This window comes from Chiloscyllium plagiosum, unplaced genomic scaffold (assembly GCF_037043375.1).
Source record: "Chiloscyllium plagiosum isolate Xiang-an unplaced genomic scaffold, Cpla_swu_hap1 HiC_scaffold_26, whole genome shotgun sequence".
Lineage (NCBI taxonomy): Eukaryota > Metazoa > Chordata > Chondrichthyes > Orectolobiformes > Hemiscylliidae > Chiloscyllium > Chiloscyllium plagiosum.
The window spans coordinates 8,231,657-8,251,218 of record NW_028270164.1 but is presented as its reverse complement, the minus strand read 5'-3'; the positions used below and the strand labels follow the sequence as shown (position 1 = coordinate 8,251,218).

At 44.4% G+C, this 19,562-nt stretch overlaps 1 protein-coding gene across 3 annotated transcripts in view; it reads left to right on the top strand.

Moving 5' to 3' along the window:
* Positions 1–1,381: 1,381 nt before the first annotated feature.
* The window catches only part of LOC122563048 (cyclin-dependent kinase 18-like), a 150,525-nt gene continuing 132,344 nt past the window's right edge, over positions 1,382–19,562 (top strand). For 2 of the 3 annotated variants that reach the window (XM_087973461.1, XM_043716381.2), the window contains exon 1: positions 1,382–1,537. The gene's annotated coding sequence lies outside the window, so the exon portion shown is untranslated. Of the gene's footprint in view, positions 1,628–19,562 lie in introns of all 3 variants that reach the window. The other variant, XM_043716382.2, reaches the window with a different exon arrangement.

Sequence of the window (19,562 nt, the reverse complement as noted above, 5' to 3'; positions counted from 1 at the left end):
TCAAACTTTTATATTTTTTGCCCAATGGAAGAGGGTGATGCTGAGTTTCTCCAGCAATTTCTGATTTTGTTCCTGATTTCCAGTTCTTTGGTTTTTTTGTAATAAGTTCAAATTGGTTAATTAATTGCTAGTTAGGCAGTCAGATCAGAGCAAACACTGGTTATACACTAATAACCAGCACTTGCTAATACAGTGCCTTTAACATGATAAATCACCCAGGACACATCGCTGAACAGAAACAATTGACACTGAACTGGATGAGAAAGTATTAGGAGAGGTGACTAAAATCTGGTTGGACGGTGTTTCACAGAAAGTTAGAGAAAAGCAGAAAGGTTTAGGGCGGGAATTCAAGAGCTCGGGATCCAGGAAGGAATCAAAGAATCCCTATTGTGTGAGACAAGACCCATTCGGCCTATCAAGTCCACACTGACCCTCCATACCCACACCATCCCTGTAACCCTGCATTTTCAATGGCTAATCCACCTGGCCTGCACCTCCCTGGACAGTCTGGGGCAATTTAGCATGGCCAATCTACTAAACCTACACATCTTTGAACTGTTGGAGGAACCCTGTGCAAACATGGGGAGAAATTGCATATGGTACGCAGGCAGCTGCCTGAGGGTGGAATCAAACGTGGGTCCCTGGCACTGTGAGGCAGCAGTGCTAACCACTGCGCCACCCAAGGAGGGAGCACAATAGTGAAAACTGGTGATGCACAAGAGGTCAGAATGAGAGGGGTGCAGAGATCTTGGGAGGTGTAGGACTGGAACAGAGTGGAGGAAAAAGCCATGGAGGGATTCAAAAATAAGGATGTGAATTGTAAAATTGAGGCACTACTTGGGACTAGGAGGCGAATGAGGCCTAGCGGGGGGAGGAATGGTGAGTGGGTACAAGTGATGGGTGAATGGGAGTTCTTGCGAATTAGAACATGGCAGAGGTTTGGATGAACTTTAAAGTTATTCATGAAAATATGTCCCTGAGACACGGACATGGCTAAAATGAGCTAGGACAACAGAGTCTTGTCTTGAGAGTCAAACAACCCTATCTACATTTTTGCCAGCACACGGGAGGGGGCTGAGGACACTGTCCCCTCTGTCTGAGGTGCTGCTCGTGTTCTGACCCCCCTTCAGTCTGTGTTGATCAGTAAAAGAGGCTGCTTCTGCCTGACTTAGAGACAACAAGCAGCCTGAGGCACAAGCGACTGGGAGCATTGCGGACATTTTGAGAAAGTATTAATGTGGCGGGGGGGGGGATGAAATAAAAATAGACCCAAAAGGAACATTGCGCAGGATTGGTGTGGAACCAGGCAGCAGCACTGTGAGAGGAGGCAGGATTAAACAGCCTGGGGAATGTGGAGAGACTGAGGAGAGGCGGAGTCAGGACTAACATCAGTTCTTAGTGTTGATCTGATCTGTGCTGTAATCAGACCATGAAGTATGTGTTCCTATGATGCTCTCTCAGGGAAGCTTCCAGGCAGTAAGATCCAGCATTACTGAACCACAACTAGCTGAAACCTAGTCTCTACTCGTTAAAGTCTGTAAGTGGCTGTTTATTTTTCAAGAAATATTTCTGCTTGGAATATTCTAGAAGTAATTTTGCAACACTTTCTTGATCCTGTGACACTGCTGTAAGTATCTGATGATTTATAGAAATCACTGTAATTAAGAAAACTGCAACATGACTGTTTAAAATGTTTAGTATTCCTCAAACACTTGTGCCACAGCTGCTATGGTGCAGGGAATATGCTTTCCTGTGTCTTATACAAGGAGATTAGTCAGTAAGATTTAAGTATGTTGCAAATACTCTCCTCAGCCCTCCCTCTGGGACTAATACACATAGCAGGGCAATGAAGGGAGAGGTTGTGTGGTTTTACTGCTGAATAAGGGACTGTAAACAATGGCCATGAAATCTCGGGGATATGGTATCTCACAGAACGCTGAGGACTGGCAGCTGTAGGATTCTGCAGCAAAGGCGCAAGAGTCTTGTTGACTTTACCTTTGCAGGGGAAATCTGAAACTCTCTCCCAAAAAGAAAATGCTCTGGAGGCTGAAGGATCAAACATGACTTCAAAGCTAAAGTTAATGGATATATTTTTCCTAGGCATGGGCTCTAAGGTCAGGTGGATGGAGTTTAAGATCCAGATCAGCCACAATCTAATTGAATGACAGAATGGACTTCAGAAACTGAGTGATCAATTTCAGTGCTTATCACTCTGTAACAAACCCAGGAATTGCTGGAGAAACTCCGCAGGGCTCGCAGCAACTGTGGAGAGAAATAGTTAATGTTTTGGTCTGGTTTGGCGTTTCTTCTGTTTTCATATGCATAGTTTTGGCACAATTAGATTAGATTCTCTACAGTAAGGAAACAGGCCCTTCGGCCCAACTGACCCTTCGAAGAGTAACCCAACCAGACCTATTCCCCTACATTTACCCTGACTAATGCACCTATCAAAATGGGCAATGTAGCACAGCCAATTCACCTAACCTGCACATCGTTGGATTAATCTGGAGCACCCAGAGAGAATGTACAAACTCCACACAGACAGTCGCCCAAGGCAGGAATTGAATCTGGGTCCCTGGTGCTGTGAGGTAGCAGTGCTAACCACTGAGCCACCATGCTGCCGCAACATACAAGGTGAATTCACATCATGGTCCACTGACCATCCAGCCTGAGACCTGTCGCTTTAGAAAGGTGATGGGATGGGTCCTAATGACAGGAGGTAAAAAATTCAGACACTCAAGAAGGCACACCTGGGTACTTCTAGGCCACCATCTTGAATGGGAGTGTGGCTCAGGGTTTGAGTGGGTGAAAAGGTGTACCAGCTGAAGGAAACATGTATATTTTCTAATCAACCACTTTGGAGATGCTATTTCATATGTCTGGAGTAGCTAGGACTTGAACCTGGGTCACCTGGCTCAGAAGGAAGGGCATTACCACTGTGCGACAAGAGCCTCCTGAGGAAACCTGAAGATGTATGATTAAGATCCCCTGGTTGCAACTGAGAGGTTAAAATCAGGAGGGATGACTGAATACGAGAAAGCTGAGGGGTGACCTGAAAGGCATCTTTAAGATTATGAAACAGTGGGCTAGCAGAGATGTGCCAAAGATGTTTTCACATGGGAAAGTACAAAATTAAAGGTTGTAAGGCTAAAATAATCAGTAAACAGTTAATTTAGGAGAAACCTCTTTGAGAACTGTTAGAACGTAGGCCTCACTACCGAAAGGAATGAGAGATACAGACAGTAAGGATGTGCTTAAGGAGCAGATGGACAAACACATGAGGGAGAAAGGATTGGAAGGATAGTCTGATGGGGTGAGACATAGGATACTCTCATGGAATACAAACACCAGCACAAACTAATTGGGCTGAATGGCCTGATTCTGTGCTGTAAAAACTTTGTAGTTTGGAGTGAGACTAAATTCTGTTTTCCTCCTCATCTTTTCCGGAGATCCTGTCCTCTACTGGAACACAGTACCACAACTCCCAGACTCATTTCCGTTCTTTAGCCAATTGTCTTGCATGCGAATCCAGCATGGTTTGTGACAGCAGCTATTCGACTGTGTGTGGCATCACAGTAGAGCCTTTTCCCCTTGAAACAGAAGTGTTCACTCAGTGACCTGGAGCAGGGACTGTGGCTGAGCTATTTCCCCAAGTGAGGGAATGTATTACCACTATACTTCTTTATTTCCCAAAAGAGAAATAAATATGATTCCTGGCTGTTTGGCTCAATGGAACAGTATTCTCCCCCTTTGAATGAGAAGGGGTTAGGTTCAAGTATCACTCCATATGTTTGAGAAGCATATGTTGGCTAACATTTCCAGATCTGAAAATGTGTTGCTGGAAAAGTGCAGCAGGTCAGGCAGCATCCAAGGAGCAGGGAATCGATGTTTCGGGCATGAGCCCTTCTTCAGGAATCCTGAAGAAGGGCTCATGCCCGAAACGTCGATTCTCCTGCTCCTTGGATGCTGCCTGACCTGCTGCGCTTTTCCAGCAACACATTTTCAGCTCTGATCTCCAGCATCTGCAGTCCTCACTTTCTCTGAACATTTCCAGGTGGCATGGTGGTTCAGTAGTTAGCACTGCTGCCTCACAGCGCCAGGGACCTGGATTTGATTCTACCCTCAGGTGACTTTCTGTGTCTGCGTGGATTTCCTCCCACAGTTTAAAGATGTGCAGGTTAGGTGGGTTGGCCATGCTAAATTGCCCCATGGTGTCCTGAGATGTGCAGGCTAGGTGGGTTAGCCATAGGAAATGTGGAGCAATAGGGTGGGAACCTGATTGTGGGTAGGTGGATGGTCTTCAGAGGGTTGGTGTGGACTAGATGGGCTGAATGGCCTTGTTCTACACTGTAGGGATTGTGGTGCCAGCTTTTGTATGAGGCATTAAACCAAAACCTCATCTGTAAAAAATCCCATGACACTATTTGAAGAACTCCCCCGATTGACCCAGCCACATTTATGCCTGGTTCAAGCTTGGGTATGCTTTCCAATGATTCCAGTCTTTATCCCATTGCTGATTTTGGGAGCTTGCTGCGTGCAAATCAGTTGCTGCATTTCCTGCATTACAACAGTGATGACACTTCAGAAGTGCTCCATTGATTGTAAAGAGAGAGCCTAAGGTGGGGAAAGGTCCTATGTAAATGCAATTACTTTCTTCATCCTCTTATCTCAACTTTCCTCCATCGCCTTCCAATCAGAAAGATGTTGTGAAATATGAAAGGGTTCAGAAAAGATTTACAAGTATGTTGCCAGGATTGGTGGACTAGAGCTATAGGGAAAGGCTGAACAGACTGGGGCTGTTTCTCTGGAGCGTCGAATGCTTATAGAGGTTTATAAAATCATGAGGGGCATGGATAGGATAAATAGACAAAGTCTCTTCACTGGGGTGGGGGAGTCCAGAACTGGAGGGCATAGGTTTAGGGTGAGAGGGAAATATATAAAAGACAGGTAATAGGCAACGTTTCCACACAGAGGGTGGTACATGTATGGAATGAGCTGCCAGAGGAAGTGGTGGAGGCTGGTACAATTGCAACATTTAAAAGGCACCTGGATGGGTAAATGAATAGGAAGGGCTTGGAGGGATATGGGTCAGGTGCTGGAAGATGGGAATATTGGGTTGGGATATCTGGTTGGCATGAACGAGTTGGACCGAAGGGTCTGCTTCTATGCTGTACATCTCTATAACTCTATTACTCTATAATCCTGGAGTGGGTACTTTCAGTGCAATAGATTTTCAATAAGTTAATGTGTATTAAGTGCAGTGAAGCCAAGGCAGGTAAATGGAGCTGAAGTATCAAACAGCCATTGGCTAATTGAATGGGCTGGACAAATCTGAGGGCCAAATGGACTGTGTTACTTTTGAATGAACACTTTATGAAGGTTGGAAGGGAGTTGCATTATACACTTTACACTGTACCTCGGTACAAGTGACAATATTAAATAAATTTAAACCTAAATCTGAATCTCTCAGCCTCTATGTGTCAGTTACTTAAACATTAAAGCCCCACAACATAGACAAAGCCCAGTAATAGCACACAGCAACAAAATGTATCTGTACAATATGATTTGAAGCCCATATAAATGAAGTTTTGTTTCATTTCATATTACACAGAGCTTCTCTCTCCCGTTGCATCATATTTAAATGTTTGCCCTGTTACTCTCTGACAGAGAAATTCCTCAGAACTGTAAAAGCAGGCCATGGCTAGCAGAAACAATAATTCTTTTCCAAACTATGCGTTTACGTAACCAATGGCAACACTCTTACTGCTTAGCAACCGATTGAAAAATTACGATTGGTTAAAACTGGCTCATTTGATACATGTATTACCATATGTTGTTTGCAGAATCTATTCCTGGTCTCAGTTGACTAAATGAGGGGGGGATGTTTTAACAATGAGTGAGTGGGTGGGATTGGTTACGGACGAGAGACCTTAAATAGGTTCAATTTGTGATCCCATCTGGAAGCTGAATCCAACTTGCAAACATCTGAGTTTTACTCAAATGGGACAAGAACTGGGCAGCTGACCCCCTTGGAGAGTTACTGCTTGAAATGTCTTCATGTGGATGGAAAACATGGATGTAATTTGCGTTAAATGCAGCTATCTAGGGTTCCCAGGCTTTGGGAAAACACAGCAGCTGCAGTGAGGTGAGGGAATCATTGGAAAGCATACCTAGGCTTGAGCTGAAAGTGGCAACTACCATTCTCGCCACACAAATGCCAGGCAATGACCATCTCCAATAAGAGATGTTCTAACCACCTCTTCTTAACAGTCAATGGTGTTACCATCACTGAATCCCCCACTATCAACATCCTGAGGGTGTCTCACCATTTCCTCAGATACTGAAGCAGTCTGTGCTCAAATGCAACAAGACCTGAACAATATCCAGGCTTGGGCCGACAAGAGGCAATTAACATTCGTGCCACACAAATGCCAGATAATGACCAGCACCAATAAGAAACACTCTAGCCACTGCCCCTTGACATTCAACGGTATTACTATCACTGAATCCCCCACTGTCAACATCCTTAGGGTTACCATTGACCAGAAACGCAATTGGACTCATCACATAAACACAGTGGCTTTGTGTCAGAGACTGGGAATACTGCAGCATGTAACTCATCTCCTGATTCCCCAAAGCCTGTCCATCATCTACAAGAGACAATTCAGGAGTGTGATGGAATATTCCTCACATGTTTGGATGGGTACAGCTCCAAAAACCCTCAAGAAGCTTGACATCATCCAGGACAAAGCAGCCTGCTTGTTTGACACTATATCCACAAACATCCATTCCCTCCACTACCGACACTCAGTATCAACAATGTGTATGATCTACAAGAGGCACTGCGAAATTCACCAAACGTCTTTAGAGAGCATTTTCCAAACTCACCACCCTTTCTGTCTAGAAGGACAACAGTAGCTGATACAAGGGAACACCACCATGTTCCCCTTGATGTCCCTCACTCACCATCCTGACTTGGAAATATATCTCTGTTCCTTTAATGTTGCTGGGTCAAATTCCTTGAATTCGCTCCCTAAGGGCACTGTGGGTCAACCTACAGCACATGGACTACAGTGATCAAGAAGGCAGCTCAACACTACCTTCTCAAAGGCAATTAGAGACAAGCAATAAATACTGGCCTAGTCAGTGATGCCTTCATCCTATGAGTGAATAAAAAATGTTGAAAGTCAATCCAGCACTGCTTGTGGGCCAGAAGGATCAGATGTGCTTCTGCCCCTCACCCCTCCCCAGGGTCCCACACTTATCACACAAATTCCCAATCCCACAAGGCCCTTAGAATCAGAACGGCCTGGTCCTCCATCTTCCTTCAGATGCCTCCGACCCAATTGGTAACCAAGTGTAGAAGCAGAGAAGGACCAATACTATGGGGTTAAACTTCCACAGCTTGTGGGGAAACCCAATTCCATGCTATCACATCTCCCAACTTCCAACATTAAAATTTAACTAAGGAATTAATATAGATCTGTTGTACAGAGTTGTTTGTGGAATCTATTCCTGCTCTCTGTTGACTAAATGGGGCAAGTTTTAACAATGTCACTGAAAGTAAGCATGCTGCAAAAGGCTATGAAGATGGCAAATGGTACGTTAGGGCCTTCATGGTGAGAGGATTTGAGTACAAGAGTAAGGATGTCTGCTGCTATTGTTCTGGGCCCTTGGTAAGATGATACATGGAGTACTGTGGGCAGTTTTGGTCTCCTTATCGAAGGAAGGATGTTCTGTCTGCGGAGGGGAGAATACTGAGATACAGGCCACTGGACTGGACGGGATTGAGGTTTACAAGGAGGAGGCGTTAGCAATCCTGGAAAGTTTGAAAATAGGGCTGGATGGGATTTATACTCGGATTCTCTGGAAAACCAGGGAGGAGATTGCAAAGACTTTGGCTTTGATCTTTATATCATCATTGTCTACAGGAATATAAGAGGTAGGATTTATAATCATCTAGAAAGGAATAAGTTCATTAGGCGAAGTTAACATGGGTTTGTGACAGGTAGGTTGTGCCTCACAAATCTCAGTGAGTTCTTTATGAAGGTGACCAAACAGGTAGATGAGGGTAAAGTGGTGGATGTGCTGTATATGGATTTCAGTAAAGCATTTGATAAGGTTCCCCATGGTAGGCTATTGCACGAAATACGGAGGCATGGGATTGAGGTGGATTTAGCAGTTTGGATCAGAAATTGGCTCGCTGAAAGAAGACTGAGGGTGGTGGTTGATGGGAAATGTTCATCCTGGAGTTTAATTCCTAGTGGTGTACTGCAAGGATCTGTTTTGGGTACACTGCTGTTTGTCATCTTTATAAATGACCTGGATGATGGTGTAGAAGGATGGGTTCGTAAATTTGCAGAAGACACGAAAGTCGGTAGAGTTGTAGATCATGATGAAGGATGTTGTCAGTTGCAGAGGGACATAGGTAAGCTGCAGAGCTGGGCTGAGAGGTGGTGAATGGAGTTTAATGTGGAAAAGTGTGAGGTGATTCACTTGGGAAGGAGTAACAGGAATGCAGAGTACTGAACTAATGGTAAGATTCTTGGTTGTGTAGGTGAACAGAGAGATCTCGGTGTCCATAGATCCCTGAAAGTTGTCATCCAGGTTGATAGGGTTGTTAAGTAGGCATACAGTATGTTAGCTTGTATTAGAAGAGTGACTGAGTTTCAGAACCATAAGGTCATGCTGCAGCTGTACAAAACTCTGGTGCGGTCACACTTGGAGTATTGCGTACAGTTCTGCTCACTGCTTTGTAGGAGGTTGTGGAAGCATTGGAAAGAGTTCAGAGGAGATTTACCAGAATGTTGCCTGGAATGGAAGGAAGGCCTTACAAGGAAAGGTTGAGGGACATGAGGCTGTTTTTATTAGAGAGAAGAAAGTTGAGAGGCAACATAACTGAGACATATAAAAAAATCAGAGGGTTAGATAGGGTGGACAGTGTGAGCCTGTTTCCTTGGATGGTGATGGCTAACACAAGGGGACATAGCTTTAAATTAAGGGCTGATAGATATAGGACAGATGTCAGTTTCTTTACTCAGAGAGTAGTAGGGTCATGGAACACACTGCCTGCACCAGTAGTAGACTCGCCAACTTTAAGGGCATTTAAATGGTCATTGGATAGGCATATGGACAAGAATGGAATAGTGTAGGTAAGATGGGCTTCGGATTGGATTCACAGGTTGGCGCAACATCGAGGGCCAAAGGGCCTATACTGCACTGTAATGTTCTATGTTCTATGAGGTAGTGCAACCAAAGATTCACCAGACTGATTTCTGGGATGGCAGAACTGATAAATGAAAGAAGACTGGACCCCCTAGGACTATATTCACAGAAAATTAGAAGGACTCGAGAGATTACACAGAACACCATAAAATTCTAAGATGACTAGACAAGGTAAATGCAGGAAGGATGTTGCTGATATTCGGGGTCACAGATTAAGGAAATGGGAGAAACTGTTTAGGACTGAGATGAGGAGAAATATCTTCACCCAGAGAGTAGGAGAAAGTGATGAATGCAGATGCTGGAGATCAGAGTGTGGTGCTGGAAAAGCACAGCCGGTCAGGCAGCATCCGAGGAGCAGGAGAGTCGACGTTTTGAGCATAAGCCCTTCATCAGAATTGTGAGTTAGGGGAGTGCCAAGGGAGCTGAGAGATAAATGGGAGGGGGGTGGGGCTGGGTGGAAGGTAGCTGGGAAGACGATAGGTTGATGGAGTTGGAGAGTGATGCTGATAGGTCAGAGCAGAGGGTGGAGCGGATAGGTGGAAAGGAAGATGGACAGGTAGGACAGTTCAAGAGGGCGGAGCTGAGTTGGAGGGTTGGATTTGGGATAAGATGGGGGGAGGGGAGATGAGGAAACTGGTGAAATCGACATTGATTCCAAGAGGTTGGAGGGTCCCAAGGTGGAAGATGAGGCATTCTTTCTCCGGTCATCGGTTGGCTAGGATTTGGAAGTGGAGGAGGCCCAGGACTTGTGTGTCCTTGGTGGGGTGGGAGGGGGAGTTGAAGTGGTCGGCCACAGGGTGATGGGGTTGTTTAGTGTGTGTGTCTCAGAGTGGAATTCTCTGTCACAGAAAGAGTGGTTGAGGCCAAAACATTGAATGTTTTCAAAAAAGAGTTAGATGCAGTTCTCATGCTAAAAGGCTCAAAGGTTGCAGGGAGAAAAAAGGAGCAGTGGACTGAATTTGATGATCATTCATGATCATATTGAATGGCGGAGCCATTTGAAGGGCTGAATGGTCTATTCCGGCTCCTATTTTCCAAGGTTTTATCTGATCGTGATTAGAAATATGGAATTATTTTGTCTGACAACATGTCTGTAAAATGCCTCAGGTGTGCTTAGCTCAATTAAAGGTGCTATATAAATGTAAGCAGCTGTTGTAAGGCAACAAGATTCCAAGCTGGATGGCTGGTCCATGTTTATGAGATCACCCTGGGTGAGGGAGGAGGAGAGATTGCTCTTGGTAAATGCATGTGTAGTTGTCAGGTGAGGTGTGGAAAGGGTTTTAGCTGTAAAGCATAGAAACCTCAAGTCAGGAAGAAATTATTGTGCCCAATAGATTATTGCTGGCTGTACCAAACCCTGCTTGTTCCCCACATCCCTGTAACTTTCTCCATTTTTAATACCAATCAATTGTTTTTTCGTAAGCTGTTATTGAATCAGCTTCCAGGCAGTGCATTCTCGATCTCAATCGCTGTGTACAAAAGAAAGATTTTCTCTATCTCCTGGCAACTCCTTCCTTGGAGATAAGTCGGTTTGTCAGCGAGTAGAGAACTAGCTGGGTTGCAAAACCTTTCTCGTTGAACAATCTTCAGACACACATTGTGCGGGTTCTGCCGACAATCATGGGCAATTGAGCGCATTACCGAGAAGGTAACTGTACCTCTTGCAACCATATATACCCCAGCATCTACAGGGGAGCAAAAAGGGAAAGCTCATTGTGGAATGTATCACAGATACAGATTTTAGCACCACCCCCAAATCCCTTAATATAACATTGCAGTATCTTTGGAGTTTTATTTAGGTATTGGATCAGGATGCTTTGTGCACAGACTTCCACACCTAGTTCAGTGTCACGATTTACAGTGCTCATGTATATAAATAATACTTTGCAATGATTGAATCATTTTTGCAATCGCACCATTGCATTGAATTATTTAATTGCATAGGAGGCCTGTGACCAGTGGAGTGCCACAAGGATCGGTGCTGGGTCCTCTACTTTTTGTCATTTACATAAATGATTTGGATGCGAGCATATCAGGTACAGTTAGTAAGTTTGCAGATGACACCAAAATTGGAGGTGTAGTGGACAGTGAAGTGGGTTACTCAGAGTACAACAGGATCTGGACCAGACGGGCAATGGGCTGAGAAGTGGCAGATGGAGTTTAATTCAGATAAATGCGAGGTGCTGTATTTTGGGTGCTGGCAGTTGGGACTAGATTGGGTTGGGATATCTGGTCGGCGTGGACAGGTTGGATCGAAGGGTCTGTTTCCATGCTGTACATCTCTATGACTCTATGACTCTAAGGCAGGGCCACAGAGTCTGAAGCCAGCCATGACTCAATGGAAACACATTTAGATTACTTACAGTGTGGAAACAGGCCCTTTGGCCCAACAAGTCCACACCGACCCTCTGAGCAGTAACACACGCCCAACCCATTTCCCTCTGACTAAAGCACCTTAAACTGAAAGACTGGAGCGACTGAGCTTGTATACCCTTGAGTTTAGAAGGCTGAGAGAGGATCTGATTGAGACATATAAGATTATTAAAGGATTGGACACTCTGGAGGCAGGAAACATGTTTCCACAGATGGGTGAGTGCCGAACCAGAGGACACAGCTTAAAAATACGGGGTATGAGGGGATCTAAGATGGCAGCAATCTGAGAAGATCACACTGCAGAACTTCGCATCGCAGCAGGAGCAGGACAGTCCTTTAACCCACCCAACCCAGGTCATCAGGATTTCTTGGGGTGTTAGAAAGATTGTGGAGCCCCAAGAAACATTTAAAAATTGACTTACCTGTATTTTCAGCTGTCCAGAAATGCCTAAAAAGGGAGGAGGAGCATCTGAGGCCAGGCCTGCAGCTCAGCCTGCAGCAGCCTCAGAGAAGATTACTCTCCAGGACCTGGTGAATCAGCTCTTGAAATCTCGCAAGTTGTTGGGGAAACAGATTGAAGATAAGTTGGCTCCAGTCTCTCTCATGCTGCAGAAGCATGAGCAGCAGCTGGGAGACCTGGAGAAGAGGACGGATGAGGTGGAGCACAGGGTCACAGTGGTGGAAGCTGATGCCAGTTCATTCAAGGAAGAGATCCAAGCCATGAAGACGCAGGTTTGTAATTTGCGTGACCAAGTGGATGATCTTGAAAACAGGGCAGGAGAAAAAACATTCGGATCATCGGTCTGCCTGAGGGTAAGGAAGGTGAGCGGCCTGCGGAATTTGTTGAAGATTGGCTTCTGAAATTCCTTGACTTGGAGACTGGCATGAGAGGATTGAAGATAGAGAGGGTTCACCGGGTCACAGCACGGAGGTCGGGTCTGGGTCAATGCCCTCGTCCTTTCCTGGTGTGGTTCCATCATTACCGTGATAAGGAGAGAGTCATGGAGGCTTCCAGATTCCAGGGGAAGGATCCAAAGGCCATAATTTACAAGGGGTCTAAGATCATGTTTTTTCAGGACTTTTCAGTGGCAGTGATCCAGAAACGAAAATTGTATGATGGCGTCAAGAGAAGATTGAAGGAGCTTGAGATTCAGTACTCCCTGAGATATCCGGCAGTGCTTCGGATCACCTTAGATGGATCCATGCATCTCTTTGGCACATCGGAGAAGGCAAGAGACATTGTGGACAAACTAACCTAAGTTAAACAATTGTAGTATGTATAAATATCGTTGCTTGGGTATGCGTTTATCATTCTGTAAAAGAAATAGAGGAAATCCAGTTGGAGCTTTGTTTTTCCCCTTTTTTTACCTCTATTGATTTGGTTCAAACTATGTCTGGCAGTGGTTAAGATGTACATTTTAAATTTCTAAGTTAGGACATACCAAAGGATGGATGGAGTATTTATTCCCTTTTTTTTATAAAATAATGTTTTTTTTATTCATATTGATATTCTATGGCATGTTTATTCTTTTTAGCTTGTGCTTGCAATGCGGCTCTAGTTGGGAGAAGTGAAGGTGGTTGAGATGGTTAGATGCCTATTTATGGGCAGTTCGGGACGGGTAGTTGCGCCCTCCGGGCAGGGGTGAGTTCCCCTACTCAGCGCTATTGGCGCTTTTTTTGTTGGTTTGTTTTCTGGTTTTTGTTGTTTTTTTATTTTTAATAATTTTGTATGTTTGTTAAATGTAGTGATTTTAGTTTATGTAGTTTTTATATTTGATGGATCATGCGACACTAAGGCTCAGCAATTTGTGGTTCGGGTTCCTCCTCTCTAGAATCTAAATGTAATTGCAGAAGATTATGGCTAATGATTTGATTAAATGGTGTATCTGGAATATCAAGGGAAGTCACTCACCAATTAAGAGCAAGAAGGTACTCTTGAGTCTTAGAAAGGAGAAGGTGGATATTGCTTTGTTACAGGAGACCCATTTGGATGACAAGGAGCATCTGAAATTACAGCAGAATGGCTTTGACCGAGTTTATTTTTCATCGTTTAATACCAGAAGTAGGGGATTGGCTATATTGGTAAGGAAAAATCTCTAATTTAAATGGTTGGAATGTGTTAAAGACACATACGGGAGGTTTGTAATTCTTAAAGCCTTGATAAATGGGGAAGAATATGGCATTTTAAATGTTTATTGTCCCCCAGCTCATCCTCTTAAATTCTTGGTAGATGCTTTTTCTAAACTGATAAGCCTTAAGTCTCAGCACATCATTATAGGGGGAGATTTTAACTGCCTCATGGAGCCCACAGTAGACAGGTTACCTAAAGGTCCCTCGATACCCTCTGCACAAACTAAACAGTTATTGGGTCTGTGTGGGGAATTAGGATTGGTGGACGTCTGGAGGTGTCTCCACCCTACAGGTAGGAATTTCACGTTTTTCTCCAATCCGCATAGGTGTCACACGAGGATTGATTTTTTCTAACCCCTGCGGTAACCCTGGATCTGGGGGCATCCTGTATGATTGATAATATTGCCATCTCTGATCATGCTCCAGTGTACCTCATGGTTAAAATTAAGGATGTTACAGTGGATTCAAGGTACTGGCGAATGGACCTCTTTATTCTCATGGACAGCAAGTTTGTGGAGTATTTCTGTAGGGAATTTCGGGTATTCCTAGACATCAACATAGGCTCGGTTGATAGCTCATCTGTTCTCTGGGAAACTGCCAAAGCTTATGCCAGAGGATTAGTTATTTCATATTCCACAAGTAGGAAGCAGCAGAAGGGTGAGCAGCAACGTCTCCTTGAAGCACGGTTGAAGGCAGCCGAGAAGGCCTATTTTGACAGACCCTCGTTGGTCAAACTACAGAGGATTACGGCACTGCGGTCTGCACTAAATTCCATGCTCACGCAGACGGCAAAGAAGGAGCTGGCTTTTGCAAAGCAAAGGTTATACGAGCATGGTGACAAGCCAGGCAAATACTTAGCATACCTTGCCAGAAAGAGAAGTGCCCCACAAACCACTACAGCGATTAGGAAAGGGTCTTGGAACCTAACATGCGATTCTAAAAAGATTAATGTGGCGTTCCAGAGATTTTACTCTAAATTATAACAGTCTGAGAATTGTGTGGAGGGCAGGCCAAAATGGAATCCTTTTTTAGAGATCTGAAGCTCCCGGGTGTGACTCCCGAGCAACAGTCCTTTCTCAATGCCCCATTATCAGAGCAAGAAGTGCAGGAAGCTGTGAGGCAGCTTCAGAGTGGAAAGGCGCCCGGTCCTGATGGACTTCCCAGTGAATTCTATAAGGAATTTATAAGTATACTGTCAGGCCCGATGCTGAATATGTTAATGATTCATACAGTCATCTTTGTCTCCCATCATCTCTGAGAGGGGCCAATAATTCACTTATCCTTAAAAAAGGGAAGGATCCGGAAGACTGTGCTTCATACAGGCCCATCTCGCTCTTAAATGTGGACTTTAAGATCCTCTCTAAGACTCTTGCATTAAGGCTGGAGACTGTGTTACCTTCTATTATTAAAGAGGATCAGACGGGCTTCATAAAGGGTCGCAGATCCTCCAATAATGTTAGGAGGCTGCTTAACATAATTCAAGCATGCCAACAGCAGTCAATACAGGGATTGGTGATTTCTTTAGATGCAGAGAAGGCATTTGACAGAGTTGAGTGGCCGTACCTTTTCTATACTCTAGACCGGTTTGGTCTGGGCGAAGTTTTCATAAGATGGGTAAAGGTTCTCTACAGTGTACCTCTCGCTGCGGTCATTACCAACGGGGTACGATCAAGCAATTTTAATATTTCTAGGGGCAGCCAACAGGGCTGTCCCCTTTCACCATTACTTTTTACGTTGGTGATTGAACCATTGGCAGAGGCCTTTCGTGGGGATCTCAATATAACAGCTCCAGAAGTGGGGTCAAAATTACATAAGATCTCGCTGTATGCAGATGATGTTCTAATTTTCTTGACAAATCCAGCAGTTTCAGTATCTCGCCTGATACAATGCATTCATGCGTTTGGTGCTTTTTCAGGATATAAGATTAATTTTGCTAAATCAGAGACTATGCCTATGGGTGGTCTTATGAAAGAGTTGGCTCTTGAGAGTGACTATAGATTCCCATTTAGGTGGTCACAGGGGGGTTTTGTGTATTTGGGCATATTCATTACTCCAGTTCTGTATTGACTGTTCAAAGCCAATTTTACTCAATTATTTGAAAAAATTAAACGATTTCTCCAAAGATGGGAGGCACTTCCAGTCTCATGGTTGGGTCAGATAGCGCTTATTAAGGTGAATATTCTCCCTCGTTTGCTATACCCTATACGGATGCTCCCCCTGATTTTCAATAAACAAACACTCAGGAGACTGAACAGTTGGTTCAGCTCCTTTATCTGGCACTGTAAACGGCCCCTCATTAAATTAGCCAAACTGCAGTTGCCTCATAGATTGGGGGGAGTAGACCTTCCGGACATTAAAAATTACCAATTAAGCTTGCTTTGACCTACGTAAATGATTGGGTTTGTGGGGACCCTCTTTCAATATGGCTAGATATCGAAGTCTCCCAGGTAAAAACAATGACTGCAGATGCTTGAAACCAGATTTTGGATTAGTGGTGCTGGAAGAGCACAGCAGTTCAGGCAGCATCCAAGGAGCAGCAAAATCGACGTTTCGGGCAAAAGCCCTTCATCAGGAATGGCTGATGAAGGGCTTTTGCACGAAACGTTGATTTTGCTGCTCCTCGGATGCTGCCTGAACTGCTGTGCTCTTCCAGCACCACTAATCCAAAATCAAAGTCTCCCAGGCAAGGTGCCCCCTTACCAGTTTGCTGTTTTTGGACAAGGTGAGAACAGTTAGGGAATATTGCCATAACCCAATAGTCATCAATACTGTTAAAGCATGGAGGGCAATTTGGCAGAGGGAAGGTAATATTGGCAAAACATCTTTGTTTACACCTTTAGTGGGTATGCCGAGTTTTCAACCAAGTATGATAGATTCAGGATTTAAACGTTGGGCAGCTAGGGGTATATCTTGCATGGGTGATTTATTTGAGGGAGATGTAATGATGTCCTTCGATCAGTTAGTACGGAAGTACGGGTTATCTAATAGAGACCTCTTTCGCTTTTTTCAAGTTAGGGATTTTATTCAAAAAAATACCACACTTTTGACTGATCCCTACAAATCTGACATAGAAAGAGGGGTACTAAGCGCTAAGAGTACACTTTCTGTCAGTACTCTATATCACCAATTGGGGAGTGCCACCTCAGATGAGTCTGATCGACTCTGCAAGATGTGGGAAAGAGAGCTGGGTGTTGAAGTTTCTTCAGAGGCATGGGAGGATATTTGGGAGAATGCAAGGAAGATATCAATTTGCAATAGGACTCATGCTTTACAGTAGAAGATTCTCCACAGGGTCCACTTAGCCCCAGACCGTTTATCAAAATTTAAACCAGGGATATCTTCAGCATGCCCCAAGTGCAAGGTCTGTACGAGTACTCTTACCCATTGTCTTTGGTCTTGTGACAGGCTTCAAACATATTGGAGTGTTGTCGTGGGTGCAATGGAGAGGATTTTAGGTGTGGGGTGGAGAAGGACCCTATTTCGCTCCTTTCGGGCCTACCCATTGTATTTCCTGCAGACTCGCATAAGGCAAAACATTTCAATATTCTTATGTTCTGTGCCAGGAAGAATATCTTGCTAGGTTGGATATCAGAAAACCCCCCAGGCCTGTCGGGTTGGCGGAAGATTGTTATGGAGCATATTCCCCTGGATTATCTCACAAATATGGTACATCACAAAACTGAGAATTTTTACAAGACATGGCAACCCTTTTTGAAATACCTGGACACAGATTTATCTGCCACACTAACAAGGGCTTTTATATCGCCATAACGATTGTGTTTCATGAGTCCAATATCCAGGGAGGAGGAACTGTGAATGTGTGAGTGTTTTGTTTGGCTGGGCTGAGTTATTACTGTTTATTTGTTTGTTGTTAGGTATTTATTTAGTTAGTTAAATAGCTAGTTTAGGTTTTTTTATAATGTTATTTTTTTTTATTATTTGGGTTTAGTTTAGTTCTATTTTTGTACTGTTTTGAATTGCATTGTTTTGTATTTGTTGTAATATTTAAAAATCTATTTTTTCTTAATAAAAATATATTATAAAAAAAAATACGGGGTAGACCATTTAGGACAGAGATGAGGAGAAACTTCTTCACCCAGAGAGTGGAGGCTGTGTGGAATACTCTGCCCCAGAAGGCAGTGGAGGCCCAGTCTCTGGATTCATTTAAGAAAGTGTTGGATAGAGCTCTCAAGGATTGTGGAATCAAGGGTTATGGAGATAAGGATACTGATTAAGGATGATCAGCCATCATCATATTGAATGGTGGTGCAGGCTCGAAGGGCAGAATGGCCTACTCCTGCACCTATTGTCTATTGTCTATTGTCTATTGTCTAATATGGGCAATTTAGCATGAGTCGAGGTTGGAGTGGTGCTGGAAAAGCACAGCAAATCAGACAGCATCTGAGGAGCAGGAAAATCGACGTTTCGGGCAAAAGCCCTTCATCAGGAATGGAGGCAGGGAGCCTCCAGGGTGGAGAGATAAATGGGAGGGGGTGGGGCTGGGGAGAAGGTAACAAAGAATACAATAGGTGGATGGGGGTGGGGATGAAAGTGATAGGTCAGAGGGGAGGGTGGAGTGGGTAGGTGGGAAGGGAGATTGGCAGGTAAGGCAGGTCATGAGGACGGTGCTGAGCTGGAAGTGTGGAACTGGGGTAAGGTGGGGGGAGGGGAAATGATGAAACTGGTGAAGTCCACATTGATGCCCTGGGGTTGAAGTGTTCCGAGGCGGAAGATGAGGCGTTCTTCCTCCAGGCATCAGGTGGTGAGGGAATAGCGGTGGATGCGGCCCAGGACCTCCATGTCGTCGGCAGAGTGGGAGGGGGAGTTGAAATGTTGGGCCACTGGGCGGTAGGGTTGATTGGTGCGGGTGTCCTGGAGATATTCTCGAAAGCACTCTGCGAGAAGGTGTCTAGTCTCCCCAGTGTAGAGGAGACCGCATCGGGAGCAATGGATGCAATAAGTGACATTGGTGGACGTGCAGGTGAAATTTTGATGGATGTGGAAGGACCCTTTGGGGCCTTGGATGGAGGTGAGGGTGCAGGATTTTGCAAATTTAGCATGGCCAATCCTGCACACCTTTGGACTGTGGGAGGAAACCAGAGCAAACCCACGCAGACACAGGGAGAATGTGCAAACTCCACACAGACAGTCACCCGGGGCTGGAATCGAACCTGGGTCCCTGGTGTTGTGAGGCACTATAACACCTATGCCATTTAGTTTTGATTCAGTAATAACTTGTATTTACATGACACCTTTATACTAAATAAAACACTCCAAGGTATTAGAGTCAATACAAGACAGAATATGACCATGAGGTAAAAATCAAGCATAGAGATAATATTACTAGGCTTGGAATGTACAGGCTATGTCTAATAGTGTGGGGGCATTGGTTCAAATCCTACCACAGCAGCATCTGACAAACTTAAGCTTACTTGAATAAACTTTGGACTAAAAAGTCAGTCTTGTTATTGGTGACTGTAAAATAAATGGATAGTTGTAAAAATGCATCTAGTTCACCAATGTCTACTATCCTTTCCTGGCCTGGTCTGTATATTGCTCAAGATTGGCAGATTATGGTAAACCTTTCACTTTCCCTTAAATACATTCAGTGAGTATCTCAGCTCTCTTCAAGGCAGTGGTTTGACAGCTCTCTCAAGGGCAGTACAGCACAGGACTCCTGAAAAGCTCGGGAGATGAGTTAGATTTGAAGGAGGAGGCAGTCCCAGAGCTTAGAGCCTTCACAGCTGAAGGGACAGATGTCGGTGACAGAGAAAAAGAATACAACACCAGGTCACAGTTTAACAGGTTTATTTGGAAGTTCAAGATTTTGGAGT